The 22,249-nt window shown below is 41.0% G+C and overlaps 1 pseudogene; it reads left to right on the top strand.

Annotated features, from left to right (window-relative positions):
• LOC136831037 (uncharacterized) overlaps positions 1-11,725 on the top strand; it is a 41,221-nt pseudogene extending 29,496 nt beyond the window's left edge.
• The last annotated feature ends 10,524 nt before the right edge of the window (positions 11,726-22,249 follow it).

Raw genomic sequence — 22,249 nt, 5'->3', positions numbered from 1 at the left:
TAGATATGTTCTACAGAGAAACCCGCGAATGCGTGAGTCCATGAATTGTAATAACACGAATGCGGGGTGTTTACTGTACTCTATATTCACATATCGTATTATACAAATGTCAACATAACGAATATGCATCTTTTTCATGGTTCTTTTAAAATGTTATGCCTTAATTCACTGTATCCGATAATATTGTATATATCCTTATATTGCTTTTGTATTATAAATTGCGATCATAGCGATCAACGTTTTGGTTTGGAAATGTTTACATGGCGTTTATTTCGCCATGTTTAATTCAGTTCAGAGCGCTTTTCTTGCTTCTAGTTAGCGTAAATGTATCTCTAGATACTTTATTTGTATGGGACAAGGTTATTTTTCATTATACAAAGTGTTTTTAAGTCGAAATATAGCTAAAATACATCTCATTGTGAAATTAATTTATCTATTATTTTTGTTAGTAGATGACGATGGCCGTTTGTTTTGTGTAAAAAAAATTCAAGATTCCGTTCGCTATTTTTACTTTATTTCATTTAGTAGATGACGATGGCCGTTTGTTTTGTGTAAAAAAAATTCAAGATTCCGTTCGCTATTTTTACTTGATTTCATCATAATACAAGCTTTACATATTTATTTTTTATCAGCGTAAAAATAACAGTACAGGCAGTCCCCGGTTATCGGTGGGGGTTCCGTTCTGAGGGTGTGATGATAACCGAAAATCCCTGCTAACTGAAAATCTGCATTTTCGGCACCTTTTCAGTGATTTTCAGGGCTTATTGGTGCTGAAAAGCACCGATTTTCGGTTATCAGCGCCTCTGTTAGGTATGTATCGGCGCTGATAAGCAGAAATCGGTGATTTTTGGTGCAGAAAATTGCCGAATTTTGTCGCTAGACAAGCCTGTACAACCGGATCACCATTAATCGAGCCCGCCATTAACCCTTAAATGCCGACTGGATGTACCATACGCCAACTAAAATTGTCTGTTGGGTGCCGAGTGGACGTACGGTACGTTGACTAAAAAATGTTTTTTTAAATATTCGTGGAAAAATAATTATAGGCCTAGTTTGTGAAAGGTTTTAAATCACACGCCTTGAGAGATGCTGGGAGTTCACGGATCACGCTGTTGTTTTGTTTATAAGCGTCACCCAGATGCGCATGCGCGAATTTCTTCCTTCTCGCACCAGGAAGCATCAGCGGCGTATCGTCGGAGAGCAATATCTTGACGCATCCGTGTTTTGCAGAACTTTGGCGAGTGTTTGCGTATTTGTGAGGCAACAGGACGTTTGCAGAGATGTCCCAACGTCGTCAGGACTGTGAAAAGCGCATATGGCCCGTCGGTAGTGAGCGTGTGAGACGAGTTTTAGACTGGGATGCTGGAGAGGGACCAAGCACCCAAGGTGACCCAGCTTCTCAACGCCGTGTTGTGCGGCCACGTGTGACCAAAGGGGACCAAGGACCACATCCCATGCCTTTTACGACCCCTAGGAAGCATTGGGGTGTCCTGAGGGGCATCCGTAAGCATTTGGGAGGCCTCCAACAAAAGGACATCGACGAGTACTTGTTAGAACTCGATCGAGAGCAGGTGGAAAGTCCTCATTTCGATGGCAGTTGGTCATCTGGCGATGAGGACAGCACGCCTGATGTTAGTGATAATGAGTACTTGCCCCCAATGTCCGTACGGGAGCCACAGGAGGAAAGTGAGCTTGAATTTAGTGGTTTCAGTGCGTATGAGGGAGAGTTTGGTGAAAGTGAGGGAGATGGGCCAGTGGGGAGGGTGGGAGTGCGAAGTCATGCCCGCGCACGTGCACGGGCCCATAGAAGGTCGCACCGTCGTGGCAGCTTGGGTGAAGGCCGTTCGTCCGAAAGTGATGAGGGGTGGTCGGAGGACCCCACCCCACCTAACATGCACCCATTCATGGCAGCACCTGGTCTGACCGTCCCTGTGCCTCTCACTGCACTGGGGTTCATTTAGCTCTTCCTGACGCGGGAATTGCTGGAATACCTCGTTGCAGAGACGGCAGATTACGCTCTGTACTGCCGTGAGGAACTGCAGATGACATTGTCGTATTGCTGGTGAGGCTGCAACCTCACGGACATAGCGCATTTTTTGGGGCTCCACACTTTTTTTGGAATGATGCCTGCTGTCGACGTCAGGCGATATTGGAGGCGGAATTTTTTTTTAAGTAACGCCCAATGTGCCCGGCATTATCCCCTGTGATAGTTTCCTGGCGTTGGACAGGTATTTCAACGCCTTCAACCGAAGGGCCATACCCCGGAATAACCCTGACCACCTCATCTTAGTCCGCCCAGTGTTGGAGTACATTTGTGAACGGTCCCAGTTTCTCGTGGTTCCTTCAAAGAACCTTTCTTTGGATGAGGGGATGATGCCATACAAAGGGCGTCTAAGTATAAAAGTGTACAACCCCAAGAAGCCAAAGAAGTATGGTGTAAAGTTATTATTTTTTATTACGGAATCCAACACTGGATACATCGTGGACTTCTCCGTGTATTCTGGGGTCTTCTCCACGCTGCGTGACACTGTCTTTGGTCTTGTGGGTTGTTTCTGTAACCAGGGATACCATGTGTTTATGGATAATTATTATAACTCGGTATCCCTGGCCCAGGAACTGTATGAAGCAGGTGTGCACGTCAGTGATACCCTTTGGTTGGTGCGTGGGGCCCCAAATGTCCTCAAGAGGTTTGCTAGCCAGCCGCAACATCTGGCACGAGGAGAGACAGAGTGGCAGCGGAAGGGAGATGTCTTCGTCATCTGTTGGAAGGGGGTCCAACTCGTGCCCATGATTACGACAAGTCATGAGCCCATCCAAGAAGAGATCATTCAGCGGAAGAAGACACGTCGGCAGGGCCGAGTTACGTATGAGGAGTTTTGTGTCCAACGCCCTATTGTCATCGGGCACTACAACAGGCACATGGGAGGAGTTGATCTCTTTGATCAACTCATCCAGTATTATCCCTTCGCCAGGAGAACCAGGAGTTGGACACAGAAGCTCCTCAAATATCTGCTTCAGTTGGCCCTCCAGAATGCCTACATCCTTTACTGTGGGTACAATTCTGACGCTCGGAGGTTGTCCCACATCCATTTTCTTGAGGTGGCTGGGAATGCCCTCATAAACTTTAATCCAGAGGAGTGGCCTTCCAACACCACCCCCCTGCCCCGAGATCCAGATCTGCCCCGAGAGGAAAGGGCAGATGTCGCTAGGAGGGCCAACCTTGGTCGTCCTGCTCCTGCCGACACCGCCCTTGATGATGCTGCCGCCCTCCCTCACATTCCAATGTCCCGTTGGGTAGTCGACCCTGTGTGTCGGCGGCAGGCAGGGGATCACACACTGGAGCTCCTAGAAGGGCATAAGCAGAAACGGTGCCGGGTGTGCCATATGAATGGCAGAAGAAGAGACACCCGGTACGTCTGTCGCACCTGCAAGGTAGCACTTTGCAGGTTCGGGAAGTGTGACTGCAAGTACCACACTGCGGTCATATATTGGAGTGCGCCTACCTGAGCGACACCGGAGGGCGCAGCGGGCTGGCCTTCCGCAGTAAGGGCGTGCGTCTCCCTCCTCCACCTGTGCCTCGTCATGTCGAGAGGAAAAAAATGCAAGACTTCAATGGAGGAGGGAGAAAACAAGAACAGAACAAAGAGTCAGGATTACAAGTGAGTATTCTGCATTGATTTTATATTTAGTTTTATATTTATTACAAGTTTTTATATATCTGTATTTATTGGTTTTTTGTATATTATTTCGTTTTATGCAATAAAAAGTTTTTCACCTGCATTCCTTTTAGTTATGTATTCGCATTTAAAGTAAAAAAACAATATATTATATATATGTGTATGTATGAATGTGTGTGTATATATATATATATATATATATATATATATATATATATATATATATATATATATATATATATATATATGTATATATATATATATATGTATATGTATATATATATATATATATATATATATATATATATATATATATATATATATATATATATATATATATATATATATATATATATATATATATATATATATATATATATATATATATATATATATATATGTATGTATGTATGTATGTATGTATATATATATATATATATATATATATATATATATATATATATATATATATATATATATATATATATATATATATATATATGTATGTATGTATGTATGTATGTATATATATATATATATATATATATATATATATATATATATATATATATATATATATATATATATATTCTTATGCTGTGGTTTTCATAATGCAGTAATCTCCCCATGTGTATTTGTGTATTGTTGTATACTGTATGATTTTGTATTCAGATGCTCATATGCTGTAAAAGAGTTAGCGTAAGGTTGCAGTGATTAAACGCTGTGTGGTGTGAGAGAGGACATTTGCGTGGTATGTAGAGGGAGAAGGGACGGGGCCGTTGTTCGTTGTGTAGGGGCGCAATTTGTTTAGTCAGTATCCAAAACTTGCTGGAGTAATGCATTCCTATCACCTTCTCGGATGACTCCATTAGCGTATAAGGCGTTATGGGACTCGATCAAAACACTGTGGGGTGGAAAATTCCATTACGAAAGTTGCCGAACATCATCCAGGACTTTCTATGAAACGATGTTTTCCATTCTTATTATAATAACTAGAGATTCTCTTGTTCTGAAACTATGCAATAAAGAGTTTTTTAAAACAGAGATCTCATCTAGAACCTGTTCACACATTCGATCCACCCACCCGTCTGCGTATGGACACCCATACAATCCTTACAAGGGGCCCGCATTCAGAGACCAAAAAGCGTTGCTGAAGGGAGATGCGTTCCCCTCTCGCTCTCTCTCTATCTCTCTCTCTCTCTCTCTCTCTCGCTAGCTCGTTCTCGGGATTATGAATGTCCCGTTTTAACGTAATTGATATTTTGATAGATGATGGTCACTCATATCCTTTAACTGTTTAATTCCTTAGTAAATGTATCTGAGTTATCTGAACAGTGTATTTTATTAAGTGTGTGTGTAACGGCGCCTGATTAAAAACACTAAGCATTTGGTACCAAGGTATTGATTTTTAGTGCACTAAAAATATTTGCAGTGGTTATATGTAAAGATACCTTTTCACTTTTTTAATATTTTTTTGTGTTATATGTTTTATGCTTTATCTTTTGAAGAATTTTTCTTTTATACATATATGTGGTGTGTTTGCTATTGCCTTAATTTTTGCTTTACATTTTTTGATATTTAAATTTTTGCAGAGTATATCTCTGTGTTTTTTGTATCCACATTTTTACATGATTGATTTATTTTCCTTATTTTGTTTAACACTTGGGAATTGAAATTTTGTTACTTAATGTAAATCTTTCTTGAATATTTTTTGATTAATTAATAAATTAATTTGATTTAATTTTGACTGATGATTAATTCAGATTTAATCCAATTTTGTTTTGTTTTCAAGTAATAATAAATTTCCCTGAGACTGTTAAATGTCATGTATAATCTTTGAATTTAGAAATAAATTTTTGTATTTAAATATTATATGAGAGTTTCATTCATTGACCCACCAGTAATTTTGATTTGAATTAGAGATAGAGTGGTAAGTGAGATGTTTTCCTTCAAGCAATTGAAGTGAGCTCGAACCAGGGAAATGAAATAAATAGAAATACTTGAACTTTTATAATGTTAATGGAGTGATGCCCTTAGATTTTACCTCACACCTATTTTAATGAACTTGCTATCTTTGATGATTGATAAGTTTTATAAGGGATCACTTTTGTATGTGTGATGAGGGTTCAGGTGTGTGTCTGTTGTGAGGTAACTATAATTGTTGAATAAATGGTAAGTTTGGTAATCAAATATCAAGCACTTAGATACCAGGTTTGATTTGAAGAACAGACACTGGACACTCCGGGGTCACCATATATAAATGGTGCCCTAGACTCCGGGACAAGCACTTAGATACCAGGTTTGATTTGAAGAACAGACACTGGACACTTCATCACACACACACACACACACATATATATATATATATATATATATATATATATATATATATATATATATATATATATATATATTATATATGTATATATATTTTATATATATATTATATATATATATATATATATATATATATATATATATATATATATATATATATATATATATATATATATATTATATATATATGTATATTTATATATATATATATATATATATATATATATATATATATATATATATATATATATATATATATATATATATATATATATATATATTGGGTCTTTTTTTGTAAGCTAAAAATCTAACATTCTAGTGATATTCAATCATTTACCTTCATTTTGCTTACCTCCATTTTGCAACAAATGGGAAGTCTCTAGCACAATATTTCGATTTATGGTGAATTTTTGAAAAAAAACATTTTCCTTCCCTCCACGCACGGGAAATCCGCTGAAAATGTCAGCATTTCTTGAGTCACCTTGTCGTAATTTTTGCGCCATTTTATATTATTCGTTACATAAAGTGTTATACATCAAAATGTGTGCAATTTCATGTAGAATACAACAGAAAATAAATCATGGTTGTAGCTTTTATCAGTTTTGAAATATTTTCATATAAATCACGATAACTGACAAAATTTTAACCTTCAGTCAACTTTGACTCGACCGAAATGATCGAAAAACGCAATTGTAAGCCAAAATTCTTACATTCTAGAAACAATCAATCCTTTTCCTTCATTTTGCAACAAACGGAAAGTCTCGAGCACAATATTTCGACTTATGGTAAATTTTTGAAAAAAACTTTTTCCTTCCCTCCTTGCTCGCAAACTCCGCTGAAAATCCTAGCATTTCTTTAGTCACCTTGTCGTAATTTTTTCGCCATTTTATATTAGGCGTTATATAAAGTATTATACATTAAAATGTGTGCAATTTCATTTAGATTACAACAAAAAATAAATCATGGTTGTAGCTTTTATCAGTTTTGAAATATTTTCATATAAATCACGATAAATAGAAAAAAATCGACCTTCGTCAACTTTAATTCGACCGAAATGGTAAAAAAATGCAATTGTAAGCTAAAACACTTACAGTCTAGTAATATTCAATCAATTTCCTTCATTTTGAAACAAATGGGAAGTCTCTAGCACAATATTTCGATTTATGGTGAATTTTTGAAAAAAACTTTTTTACGTCCATGCGTTACGAATTCATGCATCATTTTGTGGTAATATTTTCTCTGTGTTGTTTTGATCGTTTTACAATTTGTTATATACCAAAATCATCGCAATTTAGTGTACAATACAACGAAAAAAAAGTAATTCATTAGCTTTAACTGATTTGCTTACAGTGCGATTTGTATACAATTATATATGAAATTTTTTTTCGCACTGTCATATATTCCAATATTTATATATGATCTGATAATGATATTTTTTTTCATTTCTGATGGTTGCATACTAAACTTCTGGCAATGACAAAAAAAGGAGCCAAAAATGAACTCTTAATGTTAAAAACTAAGCTTGCTGTGATTTTTTGAAAAAAAAACTTTTTTTCCGCTTCGGCGCTCACTCCTGAACGCCTCCGGCATACGACAGACACTTTCGTAAATAGAGGCTCGGCGTTAGAGGGTTAACCGGGGACTGCCTGTATTGCGTTCTTTCATGCCCAGTAGTTTTGATTAAAATACTTTCTCTCCAATTTTAATTACGATCGAGTTTCATCCATGTTGCCAATGCACGATAATTTACAATATAGTCATTAGCAGCTTGAACATTGTTTTCTCAGCTTCAGCAACAACTTGTAGCTTAAATTTAGCAGTATATTTCTTTGACAATCTTTTATCCATACCGAATAAGGGTATAATGTAAAAATATATCAGTCCTATTCTACTTAACATCATTTGTGCTAAAAGTTTCGGTAATTGTTTATTACCGTATGATGGTTGAAATACCAGGTAAACGGCTGTTGTTATCCGATTCGGTTGTAAGCAAAACAACAGTTTCTTGGTCGGTTGTTGATGCTGTACGCATTTACGCAAGAGTATAGCATTACTAACAATGCTTTTATCATTCTCTTTTACTTTTTTAACTAGAAGATGGGATAAAGAGATGGAGGAAAAGTTGTCTATTGTAATTTGGTCTCTCTCACTGCCTGATTACTCTGCTGCCTGCACCTGTGCGAAATTTAAAAATATTTTATAAATAATATTGTCGTATTGGTATTAATTGCTTACCCCATTGCAAAATTGAATTATAACTTGAGGATTACCTGAGTATTTTAATAGTTTTGTCACAAAAAGTGCATTTAGTCATGAAAATGAGATGAAAATACAGTATTTAGTGAATATTTCTCAGTGAAAAATACTGCGAATGGGCGAATTTTCGGCGAATAATTGGTAGATACATTCCAAAGAGAAATCCATGAATATGTGAGTCCGTGAATCGTGAGAATGCGAATACGGGGGGTTTACTGTATTAATGTAAACAGCAAAATAATGATAAAATGTATTTTTTTTAATGCATATTAAATATTTGGGCACTGTACAGTATTTAACTCTACTTGTAAATTCCCAGTGTTTCCCCTATGTACTGTAAAAAAGAAAACAGGACTGCTTCAATACTGTATGAAAGAAAATGGATGTACCTGAATGTATAGGGGTAACTTGAATAGTTTTCACTCTTAGGTGTAAGCCATTTATTTTTAAGATGACTTTGAAATGATAGTAGATGATAGTTTAAGGTATATTTGGTGTAGGATGATAGTTTAAGGTATACATTTGGTGTTTAAAATATTAAAACAGGAAGTTATAAGCATTTTTAGAGGGTGTTTCGGTATTTGTGGATGGGTGTGGTACGCATCCCCCACGAATACTGGGGACGACTGTACTGTATGACTTCACAGGAAAGCAGATGAGGTACATATCCTCTAGGGGTGCCTCTTCCCTTCTTCAGGAGGCACTGCTTCCACTGTTTCCACTTCAGGGGTTTTGAGAGGCTTTGGAGGGTCCTTCTTCTTCCATTGGAAAAACATAGTGATAGGCAGCTGCTGTCGGTGCATCTTCATGCTGACTTGGAGGCTAATGTAGGGCGCCATTGCTCCTTCAATTGCATTCTTAAACTTTAAGATGCATTCCATATGAGTATCAAGGGATAAAAATCTATCCCCCACCTCCTTGAGCATCCCCAAAAGTTCGGACAGAACTTCCAAAGACAGGCCCTCATCCTCCTCCACTTCGTCCCTTGAACGTGGAATAGGTATATTGATGAAAACTTTAATGTTAACTACTTAAATATGTAATGTTCTGTTTATAAAAGTAAGAGGTCCTTGTATGAACAAAAATTATCATTGTAAAATAATGTATATACTATGGAATACTGTAACTGTAAAACTGAATTACATAATGTATTTTTCTAATAAAAGGTAAAAAAAGTACCTGGCATGTCTTCCTTATTGGCAAACTGTTAGCTCTTCCAAATCCTGGTCTGTCAGGGTGTCAGAGTGGGCATCAATGATGGTGTCGACCTCTGCGGTGATATCATCAAAGCCTTCTCCAGCAAGCTGCCTCGCCAATTCGACTGCATTACCAGTGGCCAAATGTTGGATTTGTTCAGGAGAGAAGCCTTTGTAATCGTGAACACTCTCTGGCCACAACTTCTTCCAGCAGGCATTAAGGGTCTCCTTCTTCATCTCCTTCAATGATTTGTGGATGACGGACAGATGTGGCAATCGTGAATTTACGCCAATACCCCTTCAGCATAAATTCACTGTCACCATCCATTGCCTGAACAAGGTGGCCAAGGGAGTTCTGGGTGTAGAGTGCTTTGAAGGCATGGATCAGGCCCTGGTCCATAGGCTGGAGGAAAGAGGTGGTGTTGTCAGGGAGGAACTCGACTTGGACTCCCTCGTGAGCTTCACAGGGGAAACACTGGGATTTCACAGGTACTGGTTCCATCAGAGCTTCATCCCTCAAGGGGGCCGGCCGGCTACTACCGTTTTTTAAGGGCAGGACTTTAACATCCATACCACTTAATAGGGGGGCTTAGGACATCTCCAAACCGCATATGATTTTTGCCTCTGACCTTTGGTTTTGTGACGCCAGCGCGATTTATCACGAAAATAACCATTTTTCAAAATCTATCTCCTCCTGGATACTTAATATTAAGACCTGAGATTACTGCCATATATAGACCTGATGTAGACCTCCAATAAAATGAAGAGTTTTTTTATAATAGTAATTTTTTTGCTAGATATGAATTTTTAGTTTGGGTAAAAAAACTCGAAAAATCATGCAAACAATCATATAAAAAAATTATGATAAAAAATTTTAAAGAGGGCTTCATTTTATTGTTCTAGAACGTCTTACGAAGAGAGATACTGGCGTTCAAAGTTTTTCTTTGTATTTCTACAAAGACAATGTTAATAAATCATGACAATTGTGAATGTTATAATCATTTTTGGGTATTAATAAACCAAAACTATGTTATTTATCATAATTTAATCATAAATGAAGATCCATTTGCTAAAAATCTTGCTTCTTTAGGCTCATGGTCCCCCCCTGCTTTTTCCTGCTGCAGGGTATTATTCTCTTACGAGAGGGTTTCATAGCTGCCCAAGCTACTCACTGTGGCCAGGTTTTATTTTAATTGTTGTTTCAAAACCATCGTTTTCAAATTGCACTATATAATTTTTTGTACATGTGCACCCAGGCAATCTTTTAGCACAAATCTCTCGCAATCTTTTTCTACTAATGAGAACGAGTTCATTATCTTCCTCATCAATATCTTCGCTATTGTTGCTACTTCCTTCGCTTTCCAGCAATGACGTGCGTATACCAATAATGAGTCTTGTACGTGAAAGCACCAGCAGTGGATGTAGAAGGGAGTGAGTTGAAGGTCAGGCGTAGCCTGGCACCGAGGCGAGCGAGCCGACCCTCCCTCCGCAATAGTACTCCACTCTCTCTTTCACTAATTCCACTAATATTATCGGTTCTTGAACTCTTCGTGGAACTAATCTTCTTCTCTTGTAGGGATAAAAGATGTTTTACTTGTCTTTTCCTCTTTGGCATGATGAATTTTTGCCAAAAGAAAGAAAAACAGACGTAAAAGTGATCGAATGACAGAGGTGAAAAAAGGACGTGCACCCCTTATGACGCTTCTGATCACACTGAGGAAGGTAGCTGCTGTGACTCTGTTATGATGCGTAGAGTTGTGAGAGATGCCATTGCTCACAATTTGTTTGATATAAAATGTAATAATTATAAAAATGTACGATAACAGAAGACATACTACATTTTCTTGTAGGGATCGATGTTTTTGGCTCACTGAGTTACTTTTACTAAATACCCTGTAACTACGAAACTAAAAGGAATTTTGGCAAAATATTTCGTAGGCACATTCTCCATTGCCATACAAAGCTCATATATTTTTTTCAGGATTTTGCATTTTTCGTCCTATACCTCCATATATTGTAGCCGGCCGGCCCCCTCAAGCAAATGCCTCGGGCTTGGACTTCAAGGTGCTGTTGCTTATGGATAGAGTTGGTGGTCACCCTGCTAGCGTTGATCACGAGGGAGTCCAAGTCGAGTTCCTCCCTGCCAACACCACCTCTCTCCTCCAGCCTATGGACCAGGGCGTGATCCATGCCTTCAAGGCACTCTACAACCGGAACTTCCTTGGCCACCCTGTTCAGGCAATGGATGATGACAGTTAATATACGCTGAAGGGGTATTAGTGTAAATTCACGGTTGCCACGTCTGTCCATCATCCACAAATCATTGAAGGAGATGAAGAAGGATACCCTTAATGCCTGCTGGAAGAAGCTGTGGCCAGAGAGTGTTCACGATTACAAGGGCTTCTCTCCTGAACAAATCCAACATTTGTCCATTGGTAATGCAGTCGAATTGGCGAGGCAGCTTGCTGGAGAAGGCTTTGATGATATCACTGCAGAAGAAGTTGGCACCCTCATTGATGCCCACTCTGACTGTCTGCCAGCAAGGAAGAAGACATGCCAGGTACTTTTTTTATCTTTTATTAGAAAAATACATTATGTAATTCAGTTTTACAGTTACAGTATTCCATAGTATATACCGTATATTTTCATGTATAAGACGACCTTTAGATAAAACGAGGTAAAAAATTGTGACAAATTTTCATGTATTTATCTCATATCTATAGTATAAGATGACTGCTAAATTCCAAAACCATCTGTGTATAGGCAGCTTTTGCAACATCAGGTATCTTATGAAATATTGGTTATGTAAAGATGATGTTATTACAAATGCTGTATATAATTGCGTATCGTGCGACTTTTGAAGACCTAACTTTGAAGCTAATTTTAAGGGAGCTCACATTATACACGAAATATAAAATTAGTGTATGTAATATTCACATGGTAGTATCATATTATAAAATACAAACATTACAAATATGCATCTTTTCCATGGATCTTTTAACAAGTTATGCTTTTCTTTACTGCATCCAGTAATATTGTATGTGTTTGCTTATTGCTAATTGTATTATAAAATACAAACATAGTGATCATGCGCCATTTGCGTTGTTTAGGTTTTCATGAATGTGGACAACAATACCCTCTGGGAGTTTTTGTTTCAACATCAATTCAATTTCCGTTTAAAGATAACCATAGGGGAAGGTTTCATCCCATTTGCCATACACATTAAAACAGCAGTAAAATGTGTTCTTTCATGCCCAGTAGTTTTGATGAAAATACCTTTCTCTCCAATATTATTTATGTTCGAGTTTGATGGCATATCCAAGTTTGGGAGTTTCATCCATGTTGCTCATGCACGATAATTTATAGTTATTAACGCTTCAACATTGTTTTCTCAGCTCTAGCTACAATTTGCAGCTTAAATTTAGCAGTACATTTCCTTGTGATCTTTTCTCCAAAGAGAATAAGGGTATAATGTAAAATATATATCAGTCCTATTCTACTTAATGTAATTGTTTACTATCGTACTATGCTTGAAATGCAAGCAAAACAGCTGTTGTTTTCCAATCCAGTTGTTCATAGCCATGGCCTAGACTTTGTTCATAGCAAAACAGTTGTTTCTCGTTTGGTTGTTTATGCCTGTACTCATTTACTCAACGAGTATAACGTAACTAATGATACTTTTATTATTCGCTTTTACTTTTTTAACCTATTTAACTAGAAGATGGGATAGAGAGAGGAGTAAAAGAGGTTAGTCCATAGTGATGTGGTCTGTCAACAAAGGAACTCACATGATACATGATAAAATCATTTTTATGGGTGAAAATTTTGGGGGTTGCACAGTGCACGAGATCGTGCGTTAACGAGTTTATACCGTAAAGAAAATAAAGTAAGTTCTATATCATGTTTTTCCTACACGTCACCTACAAGGGAAACATTGTTTTGTTTACATTTCATCGCCATTCTTACTCAACCCCTAACGACAATACGATAAACTATGATAATTATCGTACATAATTATCATTCTTATGACAGAATTGTTCTAAACAGTTACAAACAGCCTGAATTTGTAATGAAAAATGAATGTTATCCTAAATGTTATTACTACCATAATTACACTATGTTACCAAACGATAAAGGTTGCTGTGAGCGCAACCAAAACTCGATATTTAGGCTACACTTTGTCAGCTGGCCGCACATAGATAAAAGTTGATTTCATTGATATGGAAGTATTCCTCGAATAGGCTATTTACTATGATGATATGCAATAATATACAGGCAGTCCCCGTTTTACGACGGGTCCAGCTTACAATGTTCCGAGGTTACTACGCATTTCAAATATATTCATCAGAAATTACTCGCTTTATGACGACGCTACGGGCGATCTGATCCAACAAGAAATATATTCCAAATTGGCAGAATGTTATCTTTATAAAGTGGCAATCATTTCTGGGAGAGACCTGTGTCACCCGTGAAATAACCTTTCAGCACTTATTTCTAGGTAAGCTTATTGCTAAATATACTCAGAGAAAAGCTAAAAGCTAAGCCAGAGTTATTACTCTCGTGCTAGCCCATGGTATGGAGTCGTATGAGAAAGGGGTGAGATTGTCATAAATCACAGGCCTCCGCCCTGTAAACCTTCCCAATGTCAAAGTCCTCCGAGTGAGGTGCCGCATAAACCTCGCACCACTCGCGGACTGTAAACAAGCCGCCACCCACATCTCCATGCATTACACCCCACACTGGAATGGTATTTTACCAGGGGAAGAAAGAAACATGACACCGGGTGACACAGGTCTCTCCCCAGAAATAGATTTTTCCTTTGTCAAAATCCTTTTTCTGGGTTTCTCGACCTGTGTCAGCCGGTGAAATAATAACAGAGAAATCAAAATACCATCCTGAAACAAAAGGAGACTTGTAGAGGAAAGTAATAAAACTAAATGTCTACAAGAGTTTTTAATTATCCTAGTAGCAATATTGGCATTACTAAGACATAATAATGATATCATAATTATACTTAGTTTTAATATAACATTGCTGTTTACATGAATACAAAATCACAATTGAATAAGAGTACATAAAGGTGCAAACTTAAGTACTAATCATATACTTAAAACTAAGGTAAGGAAACTGTGTCCCACAAGACAATATATGTACATTTAAAGTAAACAATTAAACAGACAAAATTATGACATGGTCAGGAGAAAGGCTGTGAAGCATGCCTGACCTGAGTATTGACCTAGAATAAATGAGGCAGGTAGGGAGGAAAGTGACTGAGTACAGAAAGAATCAAACTGGGGGATCTATGTCTCTGCCGCCGTAGAGAATTTCAGAGCTTCTAGTGATTTCAGGTAGTATGCTTAAAAACTACGGAGATTTCACCCTGCAGCTCTGACAGATCCTCGAAATTTTATAATGAAAATAGTTAGTAGAGGTGGCCACTGCCCCAATGTCATGCACTTTTGGGACTGAATCTGGGTTTGCATGTTTAATGAAATATAGGATCTGTTGCCTAATGGCTTTCAAAGAGATGGTTCCTCCCTCATCCCTTACAAATAGAGGCCCGGAAGTTATGTGTGAGGTCCTGTCTAAATAGGCTTTCAGGGTAAAGACTGGGCATAAAGACAGGTCCTGTGGGAGGGGGATGATCTTCCAGGGAGACCACCTATCTTGAGGATCTTCATTTTTAGCTAGGAACTTAGGGTGAGGAGCTAGCAACACTTCAACTGATGGAAGGAAATCAAGATGATTGGGTTCTCTAGACAAGGCAGCCAGTTCAGAAATTCTAGCACCTGAAGCTAAACTAATCAAAATAAGGTCTTCTCAATAAGTTAGTGGAAAAGAACAATTATGATTATCTATTTCAGGGGTTAATTTATGACATCATTTAAGAACCAGGAAACCGATTGTGGGCGGGTTACTATCTCAAACGAGCACAGGCTTTAGGGATAGACTTCTAAAAATAAGAGTCTGTTAAGTTAATCTAAACCCGTAAAAATATCCTTTTCAAAGCTGATTTTGCTGTAGTAATGGTACTTGGAGGCCAGATCTTCTCAAATAATGACCTAAAAATGAAATAGCTAAATTAGTGGTCATTATAGTAGCTTCAGATTCTTTTAAGAAGAGTGCCAATTTCTTAACTGCTGAGTCATATTGTCTAAGAGTGGATTCCCTTTTATCTGATTCTAGGAACAAAGTGTTAATAGGATCAATATTAGCATCCCTTGGAGCAGCAAACCTATGAAATCCACAAAGCTAGGGCATTCTGAATTCTTGAGGAAGCTGACACAGTCTGAGTTTGTACTATTTGCGCTAGTTTCCTGGTTGGGAATTTGCAAACACCTAAGCCAGTTCTAGAAGAAGTGGAAACCAGTTGCTCTTGGCTAAAGCTACTAGGGGTTACTTGGCCCTTGGAATGTCCTGAGCTTGTGAAGGACTTTTAGTAACAGGTTTACTGGGGAAGAGGTAGATCCTTTCCATTTGTTCCAATCTGTGGACACATGCCTGTGGAGTGAGCTAGAGGGTTCCAGGTTGGGAGCAACATAACAAGCAGTAGGCTGTGGTTGCATTCTGTTGCAAAGAGATCTACTTCGAGACCGAACTTGATTGCAAATCCACTTGAAAGAAGTTTTGTCCAGGGACTATCTCGACTCCAGCCGGAGTTGTCCTGGATAGGAGTCTGCAATGACATTCCCGGACTCCCTGCAAGGTGGGTAGCAGACAGATGCCACTGGTGTTTGTTTGCTAGAGAGAATATTGCTATCATAACTTCTGGTTGATCCGACTTGATTCTGGAACCTCCCCTGTTCAAACAGTGCACTAATACGCGCTGTCCAGAACCAATCTTATATGAATCGTTGTTCACAAAGCGCAGTTTCTTCCAGGGTTAGAAAGACTGCCATGGCCTAGAACATTGATATGAAACTGGCGGAACATGGTAGACCAAGTCCCCTGCACCTTCTTGTGTTGGGAGTATCCTCCCCACCCGCTTAGGGAAGCGTCAGTGTGAATCACTAGAGATGGCGGAGGAAACTGAAGGGGCACTGACTTCGATAAACTCTTGACGGTCGTCCAAGGCCGGAGTCTCTTCTTCAGAATCGGTGGAATCAGAGATACTTTGTCTCTGAATCTGACATTGGCTCAACTCCGCCATACCCTGTTTATATCTTTCAGTTTGGATTTCAAAAGAAGATCCGTTACTGAAGCAAACTGAAGAGAACCTAAGACTCTTTCTTGGGTACGACGGGAAGCTTTCTTGTTCTTGAGAAATTATTGTCTGGTTGCTTCGCTTATTTATCCGCTTAATGGCGGAGATAGTTCAGTGCACACAGGTCCTATTGATTCCTAACCATTGAAAGCGACTCTCCGGCACTAGGCGTGATTTCCTCCCCGTTTATCTGAAAGCCCAGTGATTCTAGAAAGCCATTACTATGGTTGTTGCTTTCCGCATTCGCCGACGTTGGACGCCTGTAAACGGTCCCATCATTTAGGTATGCGCGCATGATCCCCTCGAGACCGAGTTGTTGAACTACCGTGATCCGCCAGTTTGGTGAAGATTCTGAGCTATTGAGACCGAATGGGTATGACCCTGAATGAGTATGCTGGTTTCCTAGTCTGAACCCCAGATAAGGAGAGAACCTTCGCAATCGGGACGGATAATAGGCGCCTGAAAGATCGACAGAGGTGGTTACGGCCCATCAAAGTAGGGTCCGAATCCTTAGATTGTAAGCATTCAAACTTGTCGCATTGAATGTAGGAATTTAGACGAGACAAGTCTAGAATTACTCTTCGCTGACTGAACCTTTCGTGAACACTGAACAGTCTGCCCTGAAATTTCAGATGTCTCGCTTTATTGCTCTTTTATTAATAGATCTTTCACAAAGTCCTTCAGAGCCTTGGAGGGTGATTGATGGAACCTGACTTTGTGGGGGAGGACTTCTGCTCCAACTCCACCCCAATCCCTTGGAGACTATGCTCTGGGCCCAGGGGCTGAAGTTCCACTGGTCCCGAAATGGTATAACCTCCCGCTCTACCTGCTGAGATATCTCACTGTGGGAGAGGGCCTGCCTCCTCTGATCCTCTGCCTCCCTCTTCCTTTGGAGGAGGAGCGGGATGATCCTCTACCTCGGAAGTACCCTCTAGCTCTCGTTCCCTTTGCATTTTGGATCGACCGAAATGCCCCCTGGCTTTCATAAGAAGCGTTATAAGCTGGGGAGGAGACGTAAGAAGGGGCAGCGAGAGGTTGATGGGCTGGTTGACCAGCACATACTGGAGGTTGGAGTGAAGGAGGTTGGGAGGTTGAGGGATGACCAGGGATCGGGGACCTGACAGCCTGCAATACAGTTTGAGTCGGGAGCCGTTTGAACTTCTTGAACTTCTTCCCTGGCTTAGGATGAGTTCCGGCGGGCTCCAACTGCTTCCTCTTGGAGGACAAACCCCAACGGGAGCAGAGACTCTGGTTGGCCCTAGCTGCCTCTGCTAGGACTGCATCAACCTCTTCCTGGGAATAGGTTAGCCTCCTGATGGAGCTCTTTATGAGCCTGTTAGGCTCTGGCGATCGGCTGGAAGCTGCCGAAAGATGTGCTTCCGGCAGTTCAATCGGGCCTTAACGAAGTCATACAGGTCCTGTTGAAAACTCCCCAAGAGAGATTTCGTCAGTACCTGGAAAAGTGGGTCCTCGCAATATACAACTGACGTTGCCTCTGCCAAAGTCAGAGAGTTTAAGGACCTACTAAGCCTGTCCTTAGACTCCGGTTCGGCCTTCAGGAGCGACTCCGGGATTCTAGGGAGTTGCTCACTGAAGAGGTTAGAGGTGCAGTCAGGGTCCAGCCGGGTAACCGTAAAGGTATCCGGAGTTGCTGCCCAATACTGGGAATCTCCGGGCAAGACTAGAGAGGTGGGATCTATCTCCCGGAGATGAGGAACTGGTTTACCTTCCACACAAGCTTGGTTGGTGAGGGAGGCCACTTTAGAGGTGCACGGAGTGGGGAGAGCTTCTCCCAGAGAGAACATAGTGAATGCACCTTTTGCCGGAGTGAGCTTAGTATTCTCCGCCTGCCACTCCGACAAGGTCCACAGTAGGGCTGACTGGGCCTGGTCCCTCGGGAAGATGACAGTTTCCTTTGGGACCTTATCGGACCTAATCCATTCCTCCTCAGTGAGCCTGGCATAACCTGCATAAGGTGATTTCAGGTTGGGAGGGAAGAATTCCAGTTCCTCTTGACTCATGAGTGCCTTAGGCCCTCAATAGTGAGGGTACCCTGGGTGCTGGGCAAAAGAGGTCAGGCGCCAGGGCCCTTGCACGAAAGGGGCAGGCTGGAAGTGTCTTGGGACGGAGAAGGGTTTGCTGCCGCCCGCCACTCATAAACCCGGAGATCAGAGTCCTCAGTGACTTAACCTCCTCTGACAAGGAGAGCACTGAAGCGTTAGATGAAGACAGCTGATTTGAGAGTTGCGACAGCTTGTCGTCAACCCTTTTGTCAAACTGCTTCATAAGAAGCTCAGCGAACGCTTCCGCATCAAAGGAAGGAGGGGTGGGAGCCTCCTTACTATGTTTGGATCGTGCTCCCTTCCCAGAAGTAGAGGCCTTGCTCGTAGACGGCACGGGGCTAGCGGGCCGTGACATCTTTGAGGGAACCTTGGAGCGGACTTTCTGGGATTTTAAGGTCTTTTTCTTTACAGTTTTGACCTTAGGGACGGTAGACCTTGCACCGTCCATAAGGCAAGAGGATTTCACAAATCCTCGGAAGGAAGAAGCAGTAGAAGAGGGAGAACTGAAAAGAAGGTCACCGTCTTCACTTACCTTTACCTGTCTGTGAGTCCGGTCAACATTCTAGGTTCCGATTATGTTGGCGGGCCGCAACGCTTCCGTGATAAATACCGCATGCAGCTACTTCTTCGGGAGGGCTGCGCTATCTCCCGGATCCCAGCGATCAAGTGGGGCGCTATCTCGTCTCAACCGCCGAGATCCAGGCGCCGGAAGAGAACGTTGGCGACGCCCTGGAGAGGATGTAGGCTTCTGCCCCGGACGTTTCCTCTGCCACACCCAGGTCTTAAGGGTCGATGCTGGGCGGAGTCCCGAGAGCTGCGGCCAATCTGGAAAGGGGGAGAAAGACAGGTGACTGAGCCTCCTAAAGGGAGAATATGTTACAATTATCCATAAAAGAATAAACTGAGGTTAAACGTGAATCGGAAGTGGAAAACTAACTCTACCGACCATCTCCAGAACCTGCTCATAGAGAGCGAGCACACTTCACAAACTGCCTGGGTGCTGTACCAGTCAGGTCCCCACGTGACTGGCGCAACCGAGTGGACCTGCAAACCATGCCCGCTGGCCTGGTTCAGCACAGCGGTGCACCCCCGTTCTGACAATGCACCATCTGTGTTGGATCGATAAATGAGTATGCTTAATAAGACTGCCGGAGAAAACCTTGGTATAATAGTTATCCAAGTAGGTCCCGCCGGAGTTAACCGGGGAATAAGGGGGGCTACTGGAACGATCATGATTAACTACCTAGAGGGACCGCCGGAGTTACTCCGGAGCGACGGGAAAGGTCCCAAAAGGACAGTTAATTACAAAATAATATTAAATAATAAAATAAAATATATATATATATAGAAAAACCATATCCAGACAGGTCCCGCCGGGGTAAACCGGGAGGTTAAAGGGCCTACTGGAACATGCAAGAAAACCCAAAGGGACCGCCGGAGTTAATCTGGAGATGTCCCAAAAGGTATGTATAAATATAATAGAATAAATAATATATATATATATATATAAAATGAATAAATACATTTGCGACTAGGGAAAGATCAACTATAAGGTGGATATTTCCGCTTGGAGCAGGGGGGAGTCCTGTACTTCAATACGGTGACGGCGGAGGGGGTGTAGTGAGCACCGTCCGACCAAACACCATACCCACCGGAGTGGAAGGCGACAAGGACATCCGACCACCTAGCAGAGAAAACACCAAGATAGTTAGCTGGCGGAGAGTAGATACTGGGATATAGTACTTGAAAAGGACGAATATAAGTGTCATAGCGTGTGAACGACGGAAGACAGTCAGGTGGGAAACCCCAACTGGCAACGTGAACACAATTCTCCCCACCCGAGGTATGTTCGAAGAACGGATCTCGGTTGGGAAAAAACGCGTACTGACACAAGGAGGGGAGGGGAGGGGGTTGATATAGGCCATGAGTGCAGGAACCAGGGTAGCGACCAGGGGGTGGGTAGGCACACCCCGGGCGCCAAGAGATCCAACTTCCTCTCTTCGATCGGACGAACATGTACGAACGATACTGAGAGAGAGGAAGACAGGAAACACTCAAGGCCAAAGCAAAGAAAGGGATGGGAAACAGGGTAGTGGTAGCACCCCCTCGGGTCCGCATCAGGTCTCGAGGTGTGACCGATAAGGTCAGGACCGTGTAACGAGAACAGATCAATCAATGCAGAGGAAGGGGATATAGGGCTATGGCGAAAGGGAAGGATCAAACTCTCGGGCCTTGGTAAGTTAACATATAATATGAAAGCGAACCAAGGGTGGGAGAGTGTGGGGGGGGTTGGTTAGGAAAGAGGATGTGGTAGGAGAGGGTATAAACATGAAAATGGAGAATAACCCGAAGATGTGGCTCGGAAGGAGGTAGGCTACATGAGGGACCCTCGATATCCCAGCTTAACCTTATTTAGGACTGTAGAGTCTAAATGGAAAGGCCGAAATAGGGAGAGGGAGAAGCGCAAGCCCAACTCACTAACCAACGCCACATAAAGGGAACTCCAACTATGGACCCTCCTACACACTAACCTTCTCTCCTAGCAAGGAAGAGACCGCCAAGCCACAACCTAGGCTAGCCTAACACAGCCAGAGGCTGAGGAAGGAAACCCAGGGGAAGTATCTACTCCACTAGCTTACAGTTAACTTAACCTAGGCAAAATAATAATGATCTAAGTAATCATAAGCATATGTAGAAGGAAGACTGAGCCCAACGCGATATGAGCGAGGGGAAAATGGCCGACTCTCCTCAGATAAAAAATACAGGATAATATCCGTAAATATCAAAGACATCCATGCGCTAGGCTTAAAATAAGCAAGATGAGCATAAATGTACCATCTCAAACAAAGTATCCAAGCACTGGAGGAAGTGAAGGTCCAAATTATAACACGTATAACAAGGGATAAAAGCGGATAGGCCCGAGGGGGAAAACTCGAAGCCTAAACGACAATAACTAAAACTTCCCCCAGAGAAGGATGACAATAATATAAAACCCAATTGAATATATATATATATAATAAACAAAAGGGTACAAAAAAGAGAAAGGAAGGGAAGAAGCTCCTCGACCTAATCCCGCTACCGACAGAAGGCCAATACATGCGAAGGCCGAGAAGGATGAGACTGGTAATTAAATCCCCCTAATTATTAAATTAGAGGGAAATAAAGCACCTCAACCACCTAAAATAAAATACAGAGATGGTACTCAACTTAGGTGAAGAATCCAAGGAGGATGCCGTTGCTTAAACAATCAAAACAAGCGCACACAAGAACGACACAACAATAGCGGACGCTGGGCAAGGTAAGTGGGAATGTGGGTGACGCTGCTTGTTTACAGTCCGCGAAAGGGTGCGGGTTTGTAACTAAACACCTCACTCGGAGGGACTTTGACATTGGGAAGGTTTACAGGGCGGAGGCCTGTGATTGTGACAATCTCACCCTTTCTCATACACGACTCCATACCATGAGCTTCAAGACCGGGTAGTAACTTCAAGCTTAGCTTTTTAGCTTTTCTCTGGT

Source organism: Macrobrachium rosenbergii, chromosome 48, assembly GCF_040412425.1.
Source record: "Macrobrachium rosenbergii isolate ZJJX-2024 chromosome 48, ASM4041242v1, whole genome shotgun sequence".
In the NCBI taxonomy this organism is placed as follows: Eukaryota; Metazoa; Arthropoda; class Malacostraca; order Decapoda; family Palaemonidae; genus Macrobrachium; species Macrobrachium rosenbergii.
The sequence above is the reverse complement of the archived record's forward strand: the minus strand, read 5'-3'. Positions and strand labels throughout refer to the sequence as shown.